Raw genomic sequence first — 20,988 nt, 5'->3', positions numbered from 1 at the left:
GGTGAGTTTCATTGACAGAGTGGGGTCTGACTGCTCCTCCCTGGGTGTGTTACATTGACAGATTGGGGTCAGTCTGCTCTTCCCTGGGTGAGTTGCATTGACAGAGTGGGGTCTGACTGCTCTTCCCTGGGTGTGTTACATTGACAGATTGGGGTCACTCTGCTCTTCCCTGGTTGTGTTACATGGACCGAGTTGGGTCAGTCTTCTCTTCCCTGGGTGTGTTACATTGTCAGAGTGGTGTTAGTCTGCTCTTCCCTGGGTGAGTTACATTTAAAGAGTGTGGTCAGTCTGCTCTTCCCTGGGTGAGTTACATTTAAAGAGTGTGGTCAGTCTGCTCTTCCCTGTTTGAGTTACATTGACAGAGTTGGGTCAGTCTGCTCTTCCCTGTGTCTGTTACACTGACAGCGTGGGGTCAGACTGCTCTTCCCTGCGTGTTTTACATTGACGGAGTGGGGTCAGTCTGTTCTTTCCTGCGTGTTTCAATGACAGAGTGACATCAGTCTGCACTTCCCTGGCTGTGTTACATTGACTGAGTGTGGTCAGTCTCCCCTTCCCTGGGTGGCTGACATTGACAGAGTGGAGTCAGTCTGCTCTTCCCTGGGTGTGGTAAATTGACAGAGTGAGGTCAGTCTGCTCTTCACTGGGTGTGCTACATTGACAGAGTGGGGTCATTCTGCACTTCCTTGGTTGTGTTAAATTGACAGAGTCGGGTCAGTCTGGTCTTCCCTGGGTGAGTTTCTTTGACAGAGTGGGGTCAGTCTGTACTTCACTGGGTGTGTTACATTGACAGAGTGGGGTCAGTTTGCTCTTCCGTGGGTGTGTTACATTGACAGAGTGGGGTCAGTCTGCTCTTCCCTGGATGTGTTACATTGACAGAGTGAGGTCAGTCTGCACTTCCCTGGTTGTATAACATTGACACAGAGGGGTCAGTCTGCTCTTCCCTGGGTGAGTTACTTTGACAGAGTGGGGTCAGTCTGCTCTTCCGTGGGTGTGTTACATTGACAGAGTGAGGTCAGTCTGCACTTCCCTGGTTGTATAACATTGACAGAGTCGGGTCTGTCTGCTCTTCCCTGGGTGAGTTACTTTGACAGAGTGGGGTCAGTCTGCACTTTACTGGGTGTGTTACATTGACAGAGTGGGGTCAGTCTGCACTTACCTGGTTGTGTTACATTGACAGAGTGAGGTCAGTCTGCACTTCCCTTGTTGTGTTACATTGACAGAGTGGTGTCAGTCTGATCTTCCCTGGGTGAGTTACATTGACAGAGTGGGTTCTGACTGCTCTTCCCTGGGTGTGTTACATTGACAGAGTGGGGTCACTCGGCTCTTCCCTGGTTGTGTTATATTGACAGAGTGGGGTCAGTCTGCTCTTCTCTGTGTGTGTTACATTGACAGTGTGGGGTCAGTCTGCTCTTCTCTGGGTGCGTTAAATTGACATAATGGGGTCAGTCTGCTCTTCCCTGAGTGGGTGACATTGACAGAGTGGGATCAGTCTGTTCTTCACTCGGTGTGTTACATTGACAGAGTGGGGTCAGTCTGCTCTTCTCTGGGTGGGTTACATTAACAGAGTGGGGTCAGTCTGCTCTTCTCTGGTTGTGTTACATTGACAGTGTGGGGTCAGTCTGCTCTTCCCTGGGTGAGTTACATTGACAGTGTGGGGTCAGTCTGTTCTTCACTCGGTGTGTTGCATTAAAAGAGTGGGGTCAGTCTGCTCTTCCCTGGTTGTGTTACATTGACAGAGTGGGGTCAGTCTTCTCTTCTCTGGGTGTGTTACATTGTCAGAGTGGGGTTAGTCTGCTCTTCCCTGGGTGTGTTACATTGACAGAGTGGGGTCAGTCTGCGCTTCCCTGGGTGAGTGACATTTAAAGAGTGTGGTCAGTCTGCTCTTCCCTGTTTGATTTACATTGACAGAGTTGGGTCAGTCTGCTCTTCCCTGTGTCAGTTTCACTGACAGCGTGGGGTCAGTCTGCTCTTCCCTGCGTGTGTTACATTGACGGTGTGGGGTCAGTCTGCTCTTTCCTGCGTGTTTCAATGAGAGAGTGACGTCAGTCTGCACTTCCCTGGCTGTGTTACATTGACTGAGTGGGGTCAGTCTGCCCTTCCCTCGGTGGGTGACATTGACAGAGTGGAGTCAGTCTGCTCTTCTCTGGGTGTGTTACAGTGACAGTGTGGGGTCATTCTGCTCTTCTCTGGGTGTGTTATATTGACATAATGGGGTCAGTCTGCTCTTCCATGAGTGGGTGACATTGACAGAGTGGGATCAGTCTGTTCTTCACTCGGTGTGTTACATTGACAGAGTGGGGTCAGTCTGCTCTTCTCTGTGTGGGTTACATTGACAGAGTTGCGTCAGTCTGCTCTTCTCTGGTTGTGTTACATTGACAGTGTGGGGTCAGTCTGCTCTTCCCTGGGTGAGTTACATTGACAGTGTGGGGTCAGTCTGCTCTTCTCTGGGTGCGTTAAATTGACAGAGTGGGGCCAGTCTGCTCTTACCTGGGTTTGTCACATTGACAGAGTGGGGTCAGTCTGCTCTTTCCCTGTGTCTGTTACACTGACAGAGTGTGGTCAGTCTGCTCTTCCCTGGGTGAGTTACATTGACAGAGTGGTGTCAGTCTGATCTTCCCTGGGTGAGTTACATTGACAGAGTGGCTTCTGACTGCTCTTCCCTGGGTGTGTTACATTGACAGAGTGGGGTCACCCGGCTCTTCCCTGGTTGTGTTATATTGACAGAGTGGGGTCAGTCTGCTCTTCTCTGGGTGTGTTACATTGACAGTGTGGGGTCAGTCTGCTCTTCTCTGGGTGCGTTAAATTGACAGAGTGGGGTCAGTCTGCTTTTCCCTGGGTGTGTTACATTGACATAATGGGGTCAGTCTGCTCTTCCCTGAGTGGGTGACATTGACAGAGTGGGATCAGTCTGTTCTTCACTCGGTGTGTTACATTGACAGAGTGGGGTCAGTCTGCTCTTCTCTGGGTGGGTTACATTGACAGATTGGGGTCAGTCTGCTCTTCTCTGGTTGTGTTACATTGACAGTGTGGGGTCAGTCTGCTCTTCCCTGGGTGAGTTACATTGACAGTGTGGGGTCAGTCTGTTCTTCACTCGGTGTGTTGCATTAACAGAGTGGGGTCAGTCTGCTCTTCCCTGGGTTTGTCACATTGACAGAGTGGGGTCAGTCTGCTCTTTCCCTGTGTCTGTTACACTGACAGAGTGAGGTCAGTCTGCACTTCCCTGGTTGTGTTACATTGACAGAGTTGGGTCAGTCTGCTCTTCCCTGGGTGGGTGACATTGACAGAGTGGAGTCAGTCTGCTCTTGCCTGTGTATGTTTGTTTGACAGAGGGGAGTCAGTCAGCGCTAGCCTGTGTGTGTAATTTTGCAGAGTGAGGTCAGTCTTCTCTTCCTTCAGTGTGTTACATTGACAGAGTGAGGTCAGTCTGTTCTACCCTGGGTGTGTAACATTGACAGAGTGGGGTCAGTCTGCTCTTCCGTGGGTGTGTTACATTGACAGTGTGGGGTCAGTCTGCTCTTCCCTGGGTGGGTGACATTGACAGAGTGGGATCAGTCTGTTCTTCACTCGGTGTGTTACATTGACAGAGTGGGGTCAGTCTGCTCTTCTCTGGGTGTGTTTCATTGACAGTGTCGTGTCAGTCTGCTCTTCCCTGGGTGTGTTACATTGACAGAGTGATGTCAGTCTGCACTAACCCTCGTTGTGTTTCATTGACAGAGTGGGGTCTGTCTGCTCTTCCCTGGGTGCGTTACATTGACAGAGTGGGTCAGTCTGCTCTTACCTGGGTGAGTTACATTGACAGAGTGGGGTCTAACTGCTCCTCCCTGGGTGTGTTACATTGACAGATTGGGGTCACTCTGGTCTTCCCTGGTTGTGTTACATTGACAGAGTGGGTCAGTCTTCTCATCTCTGGGTGTGTTACATTGTCAGAGTGCGGTCAGTCTGCTCTTCCCTGGGTGTGTTACATTGACAGAGTGCGGTCAGTCTGCGCTTCCCTGGGTGAGTGACATTTAAAGACTGTGGTCAGTCTGCTCTTCCATGTTTGAGTTACATTGACAGAGTTGGGTCAGTCTGCTCTTCCCTGTGTCTCTTACACTGACAGCGTGGGGTCAGTCTGCTCTTCCCTGCGTGTGTTACATTGACGGAGTGGGGTCAGTCTGCTCTTTCCTGCGTGTTTCAATGACAGAGTGACGTCAGTCTGCACTTCCCTGGCTGTGTTAGATTGACAGAGTGGGGTTTGTCTGCTCTTCCCTAGGTGTGTTACATTGACAGAGTGGGGTCAGTCTGTCTTCCATGGGTGAGTTACATTGACAGACTGTGGTCATTCTGCTCTTCCCTGGCTGTGGTACATTGACAGAGTGAGGTCAGTCTGCTCTTCACTGGGTTTGCTGCATTGACAGTGTGGGGTCATTCTGCACTTCCTTGGTTGTGTTACATTGACAGAGTCGGGTCAGTCAGTTCTTCCCTGGGTGAGTTTCTTTGACAGAGTGGGGTCAGTCTGCACTTCACTGGGTGTGTTACATTGACAGAGTGGGGTCAGTTTGCTCTTCCGTGGGTGTGTTACATTGACAGAGTGGGGTCAGTCTGCTCTTCCCTGGATGTGTTACATTTACAGAGTGAGGTCAGTCTGCACTTCCCTGGTTGTATAACATTGACACAGTGGGGTCAGTCTGCTCTTCCCTCAGTGAGTTACTTTGACAGAGTGGGGTCAGTCTGCACTTTACTGGGTGTGTTACATTGACGGAGTGGGGTCAGTCTGCTCTTCCCTGCATGTGTTACATTGACAGAGTGAGGTCAGTCTGCACTTCCCTTGTTGTGTTACATTGACAGAGTGGTGTCAGTCTGATCTTCCCTGGGTGATTTACATTGACAGAGTGGGTTCTGACTGCTCTTCCCTGGGTGTGTTACGTTGTCAAAGTTGGGTCACTCGGCTCTTCCCTGGTTGTGTTATATTGACAGAGTGGGGTCAGTCTGCTCTTCTGTGGGTGTGTTACATTGACAGTGTGGGGGTCAGTCTGCTCTTCTCTGGGTGTGTTAAATTGACAGAGTGGGGTCAGTCTGCTCTTCCCTGGATGTGTTACATTGACAGAGTGTGGTCAGTCTGCACTTCCCTGGTTGTATAACATTGACACAGTGGGGTCAGTCTGCTCTTCTCTGGGTGAGTTACTTTGACAGAGTGGGGTCAGTCTGCACTTTACTGGGTGTGTTACATTGACAGAGTGGCGTCAGTCTGCACTTACCTGGTTGTGTTACATTGACAGAGTGAGGTCAGTCTGCACTTCCCTTGTTGTGTTACATTGACAGAGTGGTGTCAGTCTGATCTTCCCAGCGTGAGTTACATAGACAGAGTGGGTTCTGACTGCTCTTCCCTGGGTGTGTTACGTTGACAGAGTGGGGTCACTCGGCTCTTCCCTGGTTGTGTTATATTGACAGAGTGGGGTCAGTCTGCTCTTCTGTGGGTGTGTTACATTGACAGTGTGGGGGTCAGTCTGCTCTTCTCTGGGTGTGTTAAATTGACAGAGTGGGGTCAGTCTGCTTCTCCCGGGGTGTGTTATATTGACATAATGGGGTCAGTCTGCTCTTCCCTGAGTGGGTGACATTGACAGAGTGGGATCAGTCTGATCTTCCCTGGGTGTGTTACATTGACAGAGTGGGGTCAGTCTGCTCTTCCCTTGGTGAGTTACATTTACAGAGTGTGGTCAGTCTGCTCTTCCCTTTTTGAGTTACATTGACAGAGTTGGGTCAGTCTGCTCTTCCCTGTGTCTGTTACACTGACAGCGTGGGGTCAGTCTGCTCTTCCCTGCGTGTGTTACATTGACGGAGTGGGGTCAGTCTGCTCTTTCCTGCGTGTTTCAATGACAGAGTGAGGTCAGTCTGCACTTCCCTGGCTGTGTTACTTTGATTGAGTGGGGTCAGTCTGCTCTTCCCTGGGTGGGTGACATTGACAGAGTGGAGTCAGTCTGCTCTTCCCTGGGTGTGTTACATTGACAGAGTGGGATCTGTCTGCTCTTCCCTAGGTGTGTTACATTGACAGAGTGGGGTCAGTCTGTCTTCCATGGGTGAGTTACATTGACAGACTGTGCTCATTCTGCTCTTCCCTGGCTGTGGTACAATGACAGAGTGAGGTCAGTCTGCTCTTCACTGGGTGTGCTACATTGACCGAGAGGGGTCAGTCTACTCTTCCCTGGGTGAGTTACTTTGACAGAGTGGGGTCAGTCTGCACTTCACTGGATGTGTTACATTGACAGAGTGAGGTCAGTCTGCACTTCCCTTGTTGTGTTACATTGACAGAGTGGGGTCAGTCTGCTCTTCCCTGGGTGAGTTACTTTGACAGAGTGGGGTCTGACTACTCTTCCCTGGGTGAGTTACATTGACAGAGTGGGGTCTCACTGCTTTTCCTGGGTGTGTTGCATTGACAGAGTGGGGTCAGTCTGCTCTTCCCTGATTGGGTAACATTGACAGAGTAGAGTCAGTCTGCTCTTGCCTGTGTATGTTTGTTTGACAGAGCGGGGACAGTCTGCGCTTGCCTGTGTGAGTCATTTTGCAGAGTGAGGTCAGTCTTCTCTTCCTTCGGTGTGTTACATTGTCAGAGTGAGGTCAGTCTGTTCTAACCTGGGTGTGTAACATTGACAGAGTGGGGCATGTCTACTCTTGCATGGGGGTGTTACATTGACAGAGTGGGGTCAGTCTACTCTTGCATGGGTGTGTTTCATTGACAGAGTGAGGTCAGTCTGTTCTACCCTGGGTGTGTAACATTGACAGAGTGGGGTAAGTCTATTCTTGCATGGGTGTTTTACATTGACAGAGTGGGGTCTGTCTACTCTTCCCTAGGTGTGTTACATTGACAGAGTGGGGTCAGTCTGTCTTCCATGCGTGAGTTACATTGACAGACTGTGGTCATTCTGCTCTTCCCTGGCTGTGGAACATTAAATGAATAAGGTCAGTCTGCTCTTCACTGGGTGTGCTACATTGACAGTGTGGGGTCAGTCTACCCTAACTCTGGTTGTGTTACATTGACAGAGTGGGGTCAGACTGCACTAACCTGGGTGTGTTACATCGACAGAGTGGGGTCATTCTGCTCTTCCCTGGATGTGTTACATTGACAGAGTGAGATCAGTCTGCACTTCCCTGGTTGTGTTACATTGACAGAGTGAGGTCAGTCAGGTCTTCCCTGGGTGAGTTACAGTGACAGAGTGGGGTCTGACTGCTCTTCCCTGGGTGTGTTACATTGACAGAGTGGGGTCACTCGGCTCTTCCCTGGATGTGTTATATTGACAGAGTGGGGTCAGTCTGCTCTCCCCTGGGTGGGTGACATTGACAGAGTGGGATCAGTCTGTTCTTCACTCGGTGTGTTACATTGACAGAGTGGGGTCAGTCTGCTCTTCTCTGGGTGTGTTACATTGACAGAGTGATGTCAGTCTACACTAACCCTCGTTGTGTTTCATTGACAGAGTGGGGTCTGTCTGCGCTTCCCTGGGTGAGTTACATTGACAGAGTGGGGTCTGACTGCTCATCCCTGGTTGTGTTACATTGACAGATTGGGGTCAGTCTGCTCTTCCCTGGGTGAGTTGCATTGACAGAGTGGGGTCTGACTGCTCTTCCCTGGGTGTGTTACATTGACAGATTGGGGTCACTCTGCTCTTCCCTGGTTGTGTTACATGGACCGAGTTGGGTCAGTCTTCTCTTCTCTGGGTGTGTTACATTGTCAGAGTGGTGTTAGTCTGCTCTTCCCTGGGTGAGTTACATTTTAAGAGTGTGGTCAGTCTGCTCTTCCCTGGGTGAGTTACATTTAAAGAGTGTGGTCAGTCTGCTCTTCCCTGTTTGAGTAACATTTACAGAGTTGGGTCAGTCTGCTCTTCCCTTTGTCTGTTACACTGACAGCGTGGGGTCAGTCTGCCCTTCCCTGGGTGGCTGACATTGACAGAGTGGAGTCAGTCTGCTCTTCCCTGGGTGTGGTAAATTGACAGAGTGAGGTCAGTCTGCTCTTCACTGGGTGTGCTACATTGACAGAGTGGGGTCATTCTGCACTTCCTTGGTTGTGTTTAATTGACAGAGTCGGGTCAGTCTGGTCTTCCCTGGGTGAGTTTCTTTGACAGAGTGGGGTCAGTCTGTACTTCACTGGGTGTGTTACATTGACAGAGTGGGGTCAGTTTGCTCTTCCGTGGGTGTGTTACGTTGACAGAGTGGGGTCAGTCTTCTCTTCCCTGGATGTGTTACATTGACAGAGTGAGGTCAGTCTGCACTTCCCTGGTTGTATAACATTGACACAGAGGAGTCAGTCTGCTCTTCCCTGGGTGAGTTACTTTGACAGAGTGGGGTCAGTCTGCTCTTCCGTGGGTGTGTTACATTGACAGAGTGAGGTCAGTCTGCACTTCCCTGGTTGTATAACATTGACAGAGTGGGGTTCTTCTGCTCTTCCCTGGGTGAGTTACTTTGACAGAGTGGGGTCAGTCTGCACTTTACTGGGTGTGTTACATTGACAGAGTGGGGTCAGTCTGCACTTACCTGGTTGTGTTACATTGACAGAGTGAGGTCAGTCTGCACTTCCCTTGTTGTGTTACATTGACAGAGTGGTGTCAGTCTGATCTTCCCTGGGTGAGTTACATTGACAGAGTGGGTTCTGACTGCTCTTCCCTGGGTGTGTTACATTGACAGAGTGGGGTCACTCGGCTCTTCCCTGGTTGTGTTATATTGACAGTGTGGGGTCAGTCTGCTCTTCCCTGGGTGAGTTACATTGACAGTGTGGGGTCAGTCTGTTCTTCACTCGGTGTGTTGCATTAACAGAGTGGGTTCAGTCTGCTCTTCCCTGGGTTTGTCACATTGACAGAGTGTGGTCAGTCTGCTCTTCCCTGGGTGAGTTACATTGACAGAGTTGGGTCAGTCTGTGTCTGTTACACTGACAGAGTGAGGTCCGTCTGCACTTCCCTGGTTGTGTTACATTGACAGAGTTGGGTCAGTCTGCTCTTCCCTGGGTGGGTGACATTGACAGAGTGGAGTCAGTCTGCTCTTGCCTGTGTATGTTTGTTTGACAGAGGGGTGTCGGTCAGCGCTTGCCTGTGTGAGTAATTTTGCAGAGTGAGGTCAGTCTTCTCTTCCTTCGGTGTGTTACATTGACAGAGTGAGGTCAGTCTGTTCTACCCTGGGTGTGCAACATTGACAGAGTGAGGTATGTCTACTCTTGCATGGGGGTGTTACATTGACAGAGTGGGGTCTGTCTGCTCTTCCGTGGGTGTGTTACATTGACAGTGTGGGGTCAGTCTGCTCTTCCCTGGGTGGGTGACATTGACAGAGTGGGATCAGTCTGTTCTTCACTCGGTGTGTTGCATTGACAGAGTGGGGTCAGTCTGCTCTTCTGTGGGTGGGTTACATTGACAGAGTGGGGACAGTCTGCTCTTCTCTGGGTGTGTTTCATTGACAGTGTGGGGTCAGTCTGCTCTTCCCTGGGTGTGTTACATTGACAGAGTGATGTCCGTCTGCACTAACCCTCGTTGTGTTTCATTGACAGAGTGGGGTCTGTCTGCTCTTCCCTGGGTGTGTTACATTGACAGAGTGGGGTCAGTCTGCTCTTACCTGGGTGAGTTACATTGACAGAGTGGGGTCTAACTGCTCCTCCCTGAGTGTGTTACATTGACAGATTGGGGTCACTCGGCTCTTCCCTGGATGTGTTACATTGACAGAGTGGGGTCAGTCTTCTCTTCTCTGGGTGTGTTACATTGTCAGAGTGGGGTTAGTCTGCTCTTCCCTGGGTGTGTTACATTGACAGAGTGCGGTCAGTCTGCGCTTCCCTGGGTGAGTGACATTTAAAGACTGTGGTCAGTCTGCTCTTCCCTGGTGGGTGACATTGACAGAGTGGAGTCAGTCTGCTCTTCCCTGGGTGTGTTACATTGACAGAGTGGGGTTTGTCTGCTCTTCCCTAGGTGTGTTACATTGACAGAGTGGGGTCAGTCTGTCTTCCATGGGTGAGTTACATTGACAGACTGTGGTCATTCTGCTCTTCCCTGGCTGTGGTACATTGACAGAGTGAGGTCAGTCTGCTCTTCACAGGGTGTGCTACATTGACAGAGTGGGGTCATTCTGCACTTCCTTGGTTGTGTTACATTGACAGAGTTGGGTCAGTCTGGTCTTCCCTGGGAGAGTTTCTTTGACAGAGTGGGGTCAGTCTGCACTTCACTGGGTGTGTTACATTGACAGAGTGGGGTCAGTTTGCTCTTCCGTGCGTGTGTTACATTGACAGAGTGGGGTCAGTCTGCTCTTCCCTGGATGTGTTACATTGACAGAGTGAGGTCAGTCTGCACTTCCCTGGTTGTATAACATTGACACAGTGGGGTCAGTCTGCTCTTCCCTCGGTGAGTTACTTTGACAGAGTGGGGTCAGTCTGCACTTTACTGGGTGTGTTACATTGACAGAGTGGGGTCAGTCTGCACTTGCCTGGTTGTGTTACATTGACAGAGTGGGGTCAGTCTGCTCTTCCCTGCATGTGATACATTGACAGAGTGAGGTCAGTCTGCACTTCCCTTGTTGTGTTACATTGACAGAGTGGTGTCAGTCTGATCTTCCCTGGGTGAGTTACATTGACAGAGTGGGTTCTGACTGCTCTTCCCTGGGTGTGTTACGTTGACAGAGTGGGGTCACTCGGCTCTTCCCTGGTTGTGTTATATTGACAGAGTGGGGTCAGTCTGCTCTTCTGTGGGTGTGTTACATTGACAGTGTGGGGGTCAGTCTGCTCTTCTCTGGGTGTGTTAAATTGACAGAGTGGGGTCAGTCTGCTTTTCCCTGGGTGTGTTATATTGACATAATGGGGTCAGTCTGCTCTTCCCTGCGTGTTTCAATGACAGAGTGACGTCAGTCTGCACTTCCCTGGCTGTGTTACATTGACTGAGTGGGGTCAGTCTGCTCTTCCCTTTTTGAGTTACATTGACAGAGTTGGGTCAGTCTGCTCTTCCCTGGGTGAGTTACATTGACAGAGTTGGGTCAGTCTGTGTCTGTTACACTGACAGAGTGGGGTCAGTCTGCACTTGCCTGGTTGTGTTACATTGACAGAGTGGGGTCAGTCTGCTCTTCCCTGCATGTGTTACATTGACAGAGTGAGGTCAGTCTGCACTTCCCTTGTTGTGTTACATTGACAGAGTGGTGTCAGTCTGATCTTCCCTGGGTGAGTTACATTGACAGAGTGGGTTCTGACTGCTCTTCCCTGGGTGTGTTACGTTGACAGAGTGGGGTCACTCGGATCTTCCCTGGTTGTGTTATATTGACAGAGTGGGGTCAGTCTGCTCTTCTGTGGGTGTGTTACATTGACAGTGTGGGGGTCAGTCTGCTCTTCTCTGGGTGTGTTAAATTGACAGAGTGGGGTCAGTCTGCTTTTCCCTGGGTGTGTTATATTGACATAATGGGGTCAGTCTGCTCTTCCCTGCGTGTTTCAATGACAGAGTGACGTCAGTCTGCACTTCCCTGGCTGTGTTACATTGACTGAGTGGGGTCAGTCTGCTCTTCCCTTTTTGAGTTACATTGACAAAGTTGGGTCAGTCTGCTCTTCCCTGTGTCTGTTACACTGACAGCGTGGGGTCAGTCTGCTCTTCCCTGCGTGTGTTACATTGACGGAGTGGGGTCAGTCTGCTCTTTCCTGCGTGTTTCAATGACAGAGTGACGTCAGTCTGCACTTCCCTGGCTGTGTTACATTGACTGAGTGGGGTCAGTCTGCTCTTCCCTGGGTGGGTGACATTGACAGAGTGGAGTCAGTCTGCTCTTCCCTGGGTGTGTTACATTGACAGAGTGGGATCTGTCTGCTCTTCCCTAGGTGTGTTACATTGACAGAGTGGGGTCTGTCTGTCTTCCATGGGTGAGTTACATTGACAGACTGTGCTCATTCTGCTCTTCCCTGGCTGTGGTACAATGACAGAGTGAGGTCAGTCTGCTCTTCACTGGGTGTGCTACATTGACAGAGAGGGGTCAGTCTACTCTTCCTGGGTGAGTTACTTTGACAGAGTGGGGTCAGTCTGCACTTCACTGGATGTGTTACATTGACAGAGTGAGGTCAGTCTGCACTTCCCTTGTTGTGTTACATTGACAGAGTGGGGTCAGTCTGCTCTTCCCTGGGTGAGTTACTTTGACAGAGTGGGGTCTGACTACTCTTCCCTGGGTGAGTTACATTGACAGAGTGGGGTCTCACTGCTTTTCCTGGGTGTGTTGCATTGACAGAGTGGGGTCACTCGGCTCTTCCCTGGATGTGTTATATTGACAGAGTGGGGTCAATCTGCTCTTCCGTGGGTGTGTTACATTGACAGAATGGGGTCAGTCTGCTCTTCCCTGTGTGGGTGGCATTGACAGAGTGGGATCAGTCTGTTCTTCACTCGGTGTGTTACATTGACAGAGTGGGGTCAGTCTGCTCTTCTCTGGGTGGGTTACATTTACAGAGTGGGGTCAGTCTACTCTTCTCTGGATGTGTTTCATTGACAGTGTGGGGTCAGTCTGCTCTTCTCTGGGTGTGTTACATTGACAGAGTGAGGTCAGTCTGCACTAACCCTGGTTGTGTTTCATTGACAGAGTGTTGTCTGTCTGCTCTTCCCTGGGTGTGTTACATTGACAGAGTGGGGTCAGTCTGCTCTTCCCTGGTGAGTTACATTGACAGAGTGGGGTCTGACTGCTCTTACCTGGGTGTGTTACATTGACAGAATGGGGTCACTCGGCTCTTCCCTGGTTGTGTTACATTGACAGAGTGGGGTCAGTTTGCTCTTCTCTGGGTTTTTTTACATTGACAGTGTGGGGGTCAGTCTGCTCTTCTCTGGGTGTGTTAAATTGACAGAGTGGGGTCAGTCTGCTTTTCCCTGGGTGTGTTATATTGACATAATGGGGTCAGTCTGCTCTTCCCTGCGTGTTTCAATGACAGAGTGACGTCAGTCTGCTCTTCCCTGTGTCTGTTACACTGACAGCGTGGGGTCAGTCTGCTCTTCCCTGCGTGTGTTACATTGACGGAGTGGGGTCAGTCTGCTCTTTCCTGCGTGTTTCAATGACAGAGTGACGTCAGTCTGCACTTCCCTGGCTGTGTTACATTGACTGAGTGGGGTCAGTCTGCTCTTCCCTGGGTGGGTGACATTGACAGAGTGGAGTCAGTCTGCTCTTCCCTGGGTGTGTTACATTGACAGAGTGGGATCTGTCTGCTCTTCCCTAGGTGTGTTACATTGACAGAGTGGGGTCTGTCTGTCTTCCATGGGTGAGTTACATTGACAGACTGTGCTCATTCTGCTCTTCCCTGGCTGTGGTACAATGACAGAGTGAGGTCAGTCTGCTCTTCACTGGGTGTGCTACATTGACAGAGAGGGGTCAGTCTACTCTTCCTGGGTGAGTTACTTTGACAGAGTGGGGTCAGTCTGCACTTCACTGGATGTGTTACATTGACAGAGTGAGGTCAGTCTGCACTTCCCTTGTTGTGTTACATTGACAGAGTGGGGTCAGTCTGCTCTTCCCTGGGTGAGTTACTTTGACAGAGTGGGGTCTGACTACTCTTCCCTGGGTGAGTTACATTGACAGAGTGGGGTCTCACTGCTTTTCCTGGGTGTGTTGCATTGACAGAGTGGGGTCACTCGGCTCTTCCCTGGATGTGTTATATTGACAGAGTGGGGTCAATCTGCTCTTCCGTGGGTGTGTTACATTGACAGAATGGGGTCAGTCTGCTCTTCCCTTTGTGGGTGGCATTGACAGAGTGGGATCAGTCTGTTCTTCACTCGGTGTGTTACATTGACAGAGTGGGGTCAGTCTGCTCTTCTCTGGGTGGGTTACATTTACAGAGTGGGGTCAGTCTACTCTTCTCTGGATGTGTTTCATTGACAGTGTGGGGTCAGTCTGCTCTTCTCTGGGTGTGTTACATTGACAGAGTGAGGTCAGTCTGCACTAACCCTGGTTGTGTTTCATTGACAGAGTGTTGTCTGTCTGCTCTTCCCTGGGTGTGTTACATTGACAGAGTGGGGTCAGTCTGCTCTTCCCTGGTGAGTTACATTGACAGAGTGGGGTCTGACTGCTCTTACCTGGGTGTGTTACATTGACAGAATGGGGTCAGTCTGCTCTTCCCTGGTTGTGTTACATTGACAGAGTGGGGTCAGTTTGCTCTTCTCTGGGTTTTTTTACATTGTCAGTATGGGGTTAGTCTGCTCTTCCCTGTTTGTGTTACATTGACAGAGTGGGGTCAGTCTGCCCTTCCCTTGGTGAGTTACATTGACAGAGTGGGGTCAGTCTGCTCTTGCCTGGGTTTGTCACATTGACAGAGTGGGGTCAGTCTGCTCTTACCTGTGTCTGTTACACTGACAGAGTGTCGTCAGTCTGCTCTTCCGTGGGTGAGTTACATTGACAGAGTTGTGTCAGTCTGCTGTACCCTGTGTCTGTTACACTGACAGAGTGAGGTCAGTCTGCACTTCCCTGGTTGTGTTACATTGACAGAGTGGGGTCAGTCTGCTCTTCCCTGGGTGGGTGACATTGACAGAGTGGAGTCAGTCTGCTCTTGCCTGTGTATGTTTGTTTGACAGAGCGGGGTCAGTCTGCGCTTGCCTGTGTGAGTAATTTTGCAGAGTGAGGTCAGTCTTCTCTTCCTTCGGTGTGTTACATTGACAGAGTGAGGTCAGTCTGTTTTACCCTGGGTGTGTAACATTGACAGAGTGGGGCATGTCTACTCTTGCATGGGGGTGTTACATTGACAGAGTGGGGTCAGTCTACTCTTGCATGGGTGTGTTACATTGACAGAGTGAGGTCAGTCTGTTCCATCCTGGGTGAGTTACATTGACAGAGTGGGTTCTGTCTGCTCTTCCCTGGGTGTGTTACGTTGACAGAGTAGGGTCACCCGGCTCTTCCCTGGTTGTGTTATATTGACAGAGTGGGGTCAGTCTGCTCTTCTCTTGGTGTGTTACATTGTCAGAGTGGGGTCAGTCTGCTCTTCCCTGGGTGTGTTACATTGACAGAGTGTGGTCAGTCTGCTCTTCCCTTGGTGAGTTACATTTACAGAGTGGGGTCAGTCTGCTCTTCCCTTTTTGAGTTACATTGACAGAGTTGGGTCAGTCTGCCCTTCCCTCTGTCTGTTACACTGACAGCGTGGGGTCAGTCTGCTCTTCCCTGCGTGTGTTACATTGACGGAGTGGGGTCAGTCTGCTCTTTCCTGCGTGTTTCAATGACAGAGTGACGTCAGTCTGCACTTCCCTGGCTGTGTTACATTGACTGAGTGGGGTCAGTCTGCTCTTCCCTGGGTTGGTGACATTGACAGAGTGGAGTCAGTCTGCTCTTCCCTGGGTGTGTTACATTGACAGAGTGGGATCTGTCTGCTCTTCCCTAGGTGTGTTACATTGACAGAGTGGGGTCAGTCTGTCTTCCATGGGTGAGTTACATTGACAGACTGTGCTCATTCTGCTCTTCCCTGGCTGTGGTACAATGACAGAGTGAGGTCAGTCTGCTCTTCACTGGGTGTGCTACATTGACAGAGAGGGGTCAGTCTACTCTTCCTGGGTGAGTTACTTTGACAGAGTGGGGTCAGTCTGCACTTCACTGGATGTGTTACATTGACAGAGTGAGGTCAGTCTGCACTTCCCTTGTTGTGTTACATTGACAGAGTGGGGTCAGTCTGCTCTTCCCTGGGTGAGTTACTTTGACAGAGTGGGGTCTGACTACTCCTCCCTGGGTGAGTTACATTGACAGAGTGGGGTCTCACTGCTTTTCCTGGGTGTGTTGCATTGACAGAGTGGGGTCACTCGGCTCTTCCCTGGATGTGTTATATTGACAGAGTGGGGTCAATCTGCTCTTCCGTGGGTGTGTTACATTGACAGAATGGGGTCAGTCTGCTCTTCCCTGTGTGGGTGGCATTGACAGAGTGGGATCAGTCTGTTCTTCACTCGGTGTGTTACATTGACAGAGTGGGGTCAGTCTGCTCTTCTCTGGGTGGGTTACATTTACAGAGTGGGGTCAGTCTACTCTTCTCTGGGTGTGTTTCATTGACAGTGTGGGGTCAGTCTGCTCTTCTCTGGGTGTGTTACATTGACAGAGTGAGGTCAGTCTGCACTAACCCTGGTTGTGTTTCATTGACAGAGTGGGGTCTGTCTGCTCTTCCCTGGGTGTGTTACATTGACAGAGTGGGGTCAGTCTGCTCTTCCCTGGTGAGTTACATTGACAGAGTGGGGTCTGACTGCTCTTACCTGGGTGTGTTACATTGACAGAATGGGGTCACTCGGCTCTTCCCTGGTTGTGTTACATTGACAGAGTGGGGTCAGTTTGCTCTTCTCTGGGTTTTTTTACATTGTCAGTATGGGGTTAGTCTGCTCTTCCCTGTTTGTGTTACATTGACAGAGTGGGGTCAGTCTGCCCTTCCCTTGGTGAGTTACATTGACAGAGTGGGGTCAGTCTGCATTTCACTGGATGTGTTACATTGACAGAGTGAGGTCAGTCTGCACTTCCCTTGTTGTGTTACATTGACAGAGTGGGGTCAGTCTGCTCTTCCCTGGGTGAGTTACTTTGACAGAGTGGGGTCTCAATGCTTTTCCTGGGTGTGTTGCATTGACAGAGTGGGGTCACTCGGCTCTTCCCTGGATGTGTTATATTGACAGAGTGGGGTCAATCTGCTCTTCCGTGGGTGTGTTACATTCACAGAATGGGGTCAGTCTGCTCTTCCCTGTGTGGGTGGCATTGACAGAGTGGGATCAGTCTGTTCTTCACTCGGTGTGTTACATTGCCAGAGTGGGGTCAGTCTGCTCTTCTCTGGGTGGGTTACATTGACAGAGTGGGGTCAGTCTGCTCTTCTCTGGGTTTTTTTACATTGTCAGTATGGGGTTAGTCTGCTCTTCCCTGGGTGTGTTACATTGAGAGAGTGAGGTCAGTCTGCACGTCCCTGGCTGTGTTACATTGACTGAGAGGGGTCAGTCTACTCTTCCCTGGGTGGGTGACATTGACAGAGTGAAGTCAGTCTGCTCTTGCCTGTGTATGTTTGATTGACTGAGCGGATTTGGTCTGCGCTTGCCTGTGTGAGTAATTTTGCAGTGTGGTCAGTCTTCTCTTCCTTCGGTGTATTACATTGACAGAGTGAGGTCAGTCTGTTCTACCCTGGGTGTGTTACATTGACAGAGTGGGGTCAGTCTACTCTTGCATGGGTGTGTTACATTGACAGAGTGAGGTCAGTCTGCTCTTCCCTGTGTGTGTGACATTGACAAAGTGGGGTCAATCTGCTCTTCCGTGGGTGTGTTACATTCAAAGAATGGGGTCAGTCTGCTCTTCCCTGTGTGGGTGGCATTGACAGAGTGGGATCAGTCTGTTCTTCACTCGGTGTGTTACATTGCCAGAGTGGGGTCAGTCTGCTCTTCTCTGGGTGGGTTACATTGACAGAGTGGGGTCAGTCTGCTCTTCTCTGGGTGTGTTTCATTGACAGTGTGGGGTCAGTCTGGTCTTTTCTGGGTGTGTTACATTGACAGAGTGAGGTCAGTCTGCACTAACTCTGGTTGTGTTTCATTGACAGAGAGGGGTCTGTCTGCTCTTCCCTGGGTGTGTTACATTGACAGAGTGGGGTCAGTCTGCTCTTCCCTGGTGAGTTACATTGACGGAGTGGGGTCAGTCTGCTCTTCCCTGGGTGTGTTACATTGACAGAGTGGGGTCAGTCTGCTCTTCCCTGGGTGAGTTACATTTACAGAGTGTGGTCAGTCTGCTCTTCCCTGGGTGTGTTACATTTACAGAGTGTGGTCAGTCTGCCCTTCCCTGGTTGTGTTACATTGACAGAGTGGGGTCAGTCTGCTCTTCTCTAGGTTTTTTTACATTGTCAGTATGGGGTTATTCTGCTCTTCCCTGGGTGTGTTACATTGAGAGAGTGAGGTCAGTCTGCACGTCCCTGGCTGTGTTACATTGACTGAGAGGGGTCAGTCTACTCTTCCCTGGGTGGGTGACATTGACAGAGTGAAGTCAGTCTGCTCTTGCCTGTGTATGTTTGATTGACTGAGCGGATTTGGTCTGCGCTTGCCTGTGTGAGTAATTTTGCAGTGTGGTCAGTCTTCTCTTCCTTCGGTGTATTACATTGACAGAGTGAGGTCAGTCTGTTCTACCCTGGGTGTGTTACATTGGCAGAGTGGGGTCAGTCTACTCTTGCATGGGTGTGTTACATTGACAGAGTGAGGTCAGTCTGCACTAACCCTGGTTGTGTTTCATTGACAGAGTGGGGTCTGTCTGCTCTTCCCTGGGTGTGTTACATTGACAGAGTGGGGTCAGTCTGCTCTTCCCTGGTGAGTTATATTGACGGAGTGGGGTCAGTCTGCTCTTCCCTGGGTGTGTTACATTGACAGAGTGGGGTCAGTCTGCTCTTCCCTGGGTGAGTTACATTTACAGAGTGGGGTCAGTCTGCTCTTCCCTGGTTGTGTTTCATTGACAGAGTGGGGTCAGTCTGCTCTTCTCTGGGTTTTTTTACATTGTCAGTGTGGGGTTAGTCTGCTCTTCCCTGTTTGTGTTACATTGACAGAGTGAGGTCAGTCTGCACTTCCCTGGCTGTGTTACATTGACTGAGAGGGGTCAGTCTACTCTTCCCTGGGTGGGTGACATTGACAGAGTGAAGTCAGTCTGTTCTTGCCTGTGTATGTTTGATTGACTGAGCGGATTTGGTCTGCGCTTGCCTGTGTGAGTAATTTTGCAGTGTGGTCAGTCTTCTCTTCCTTCGGTGTATTACATTGACAGAGTGAGGTCAGTCTGTTCTACCCTGGGTGTGTTACATTGACAGAGTGGGGTCAGTCTACTCTTGCATGGGTGTGTTACATTGACAGAGTGAGGTCAGTCTGCTCTTCCCTGTGTGTGTGACATTGACAAAGTGGGGTCAGTCTGCTCTTCCTTGGGTGTTTTACATTGCCAGAGTGGGATCCGTCTGCCCTTCACTGGTGGGTTACATTGACGGAGTGGGGTCAGTCTGCTCTTCCCTGTGTGAGTTACATTCACAGAGTGGGGTCACTCTGCTCTTACCTGTGTGTGTTAAATTGACAGAGTTGGGTCATTCTTCTTGTCCTTGCGTGTGACAGATTGACAGAGTACGGTCAGTCTGCTCTTCCCTGGGTGTGTTACACTGACAGAGTGGGGTCAGTCGGCTCTTCCCTGGGTGAGTTACATTGACAGAGTGGGGTCTGACTGCTCTTCCCTGGGTGTGTTACATTGACAGAGTGTGGTCACTCGGCTCTTCCCTGGTTGTGTTATATTGATAGAGTGAGTTCAGTTTGCTGTTCCCTGGGTGTGTTACATTGACAGAGTGGGCCAGTCTGCTCTGCCCTGGGTGTGTTACATTGACAGAGTGGGGTCAGACTCCTCTTCCCTGGATGTGTTACATTGACAGAGTGGGGTCAGTCTGCTCTTCCCTGGGTGTTTTACATTGACAGAGTGGTGTCAGTCTGCTCTTGCCTATTTGAGCTACATTGACAGAGTGCAGTTAGTCTGCGCTTGACTGCGTGAGAAATTTTGCAGAGTGAGGTCAGTCTTCTCTTCCTTCGGTATGTTACATTGACAGAGTGGAGTCAGTCTACTCTTGCCTATTTGAGTTACATTGACAGAATGGGGTCAGTCTCCTCTTCCCTGGGTGTTGTGCATTGACAGAGTGAGGTCAGGCTGCTCTTCTCTGGGTGTGTTACATTAACAGAGTGGGGTCAGTCTGCTCTTCCCTGAGTGTGTTACATTGACTGAGTGTTGTCTGTCTGCTCTTCCCTGGGTGTGTTACATTGACAGAGTGGGGTCAGTCTGCTCTTTCCTGGGTGTGTTAGATTAACAGAGTGGGGTTAGTCTGCTCTTCTCTGGTTGTGTTGCATTGTCAGAGTGGGGTCAGTCTGCTCTTCCCTGGGTGTGTGACATTGACAGAGTGAGGTCAGTCTGATCTTCCCTGGGTGGGTTACATTGACAGAGTGGGGTAAGTCTACTCTTGCATGGGTGTGTTACATTGACAGAGTGGGGTCTGTCTACTCTTGCATGGGTGTGTTTCATTGACAGAGTGGGGTCAGTCTGCTCTTCCCCGTGTGAGTTACATTCACCAAGTGGGGTCAGTCTGCTCATCCCTGTGTGGGTGGCATTGACAGAGTGGGATCAGTCTGTTCTTCACTCGGTGTGTTACATTGCCAGAGTGGGGTCAGTCTGCTCTTCTCTGGGTGGGTTACATTGACAGAGTGGGGTCAGTCTGCTCTTCTCTGGGTGTGTTTCATTGACAGAGTGGGGTCAGTCTGCTCTTTCCTGGGTGTGTTAGATTGACAGAGTGGGGTTAGTCTGCTCTTCTCTGGTTGTGTTGCATTGTCAGAGTGGGGTCAGTCTGCTCTTCCCAGGGTGTGTGACATTGACAGAGTGAGGTCAGTCTGATCTTCCCTGGGTGGGTTACATTGACAGAGTGGGGTAAGTCTACTCTTGCATGGGTGTGTTACATTGACAGAGTGGGGTCAGTCTACTCTTGCATGGGTGTGTTTCATTGACAGAGTGGGGTCAGTCTACTCTTGCCTATTTGTGTTAAATTGATAGACTGAGGTCAGTCTGCTCTTCCCTGAGTGTGTGCCATTGACAAAGTGGGGTGAGTCTGCTCTTCCTTGGGTGTTTTACATTGACAGAGTGGGGTCAGTCTGCTCTTCCCCGTGTGAGTTACATTCACCAAGTGGGGTCAGTCTGCTCTTCCCTGGTGTGTTACATTGACAGAGTGGAGTCTGACAGCTCTTACCTGGGTGTGATACATTGACAGAATGAGGTCACTCGGCTCTTCCCTGGTTGTGTTACATTGACAGAGTGGGGTCAGTCTGCTCTTCTCTGGGCTTTTTTACATTGTCAGTATGGGGTTAGTCTGCTCTTCCCTGGGTGTGTTACATTGACAGAGTGGGGTCAGTCTGCTCTTCCCTGGGTGAGTTACATTTACAGATCGTGGTCAGTGTGCTCTTCCCTGTTTGAGTTACATTGACGGAGTGGGGTCAGTCTGCTCTTTCCTGCGTGTTTCAATGACAGACTGAGGTCAGTCTGCACTTCCCTGGCTGTGTTACATTGACTGAG

Source organism: Chiloscyllium punctatum, chromosome 33, assembly GCF_047496795.1.
Source record: "Chiloscyllium punctatum isolate Juve2018m chromosome 33, sChiPun1.3, whole genome shotgun sequence".
NCBI classification, from domain to species: domain Eukaryota; kingdom Metazoa; phylum Chordata; class Chondrichthyes; order Orectolobiformes; family Hemiscylliidae; genus Chiloscyllium; species Chiloscyllium punctatum.
This window is presented reverse-complemented; position numbering follows the sequence as displayed.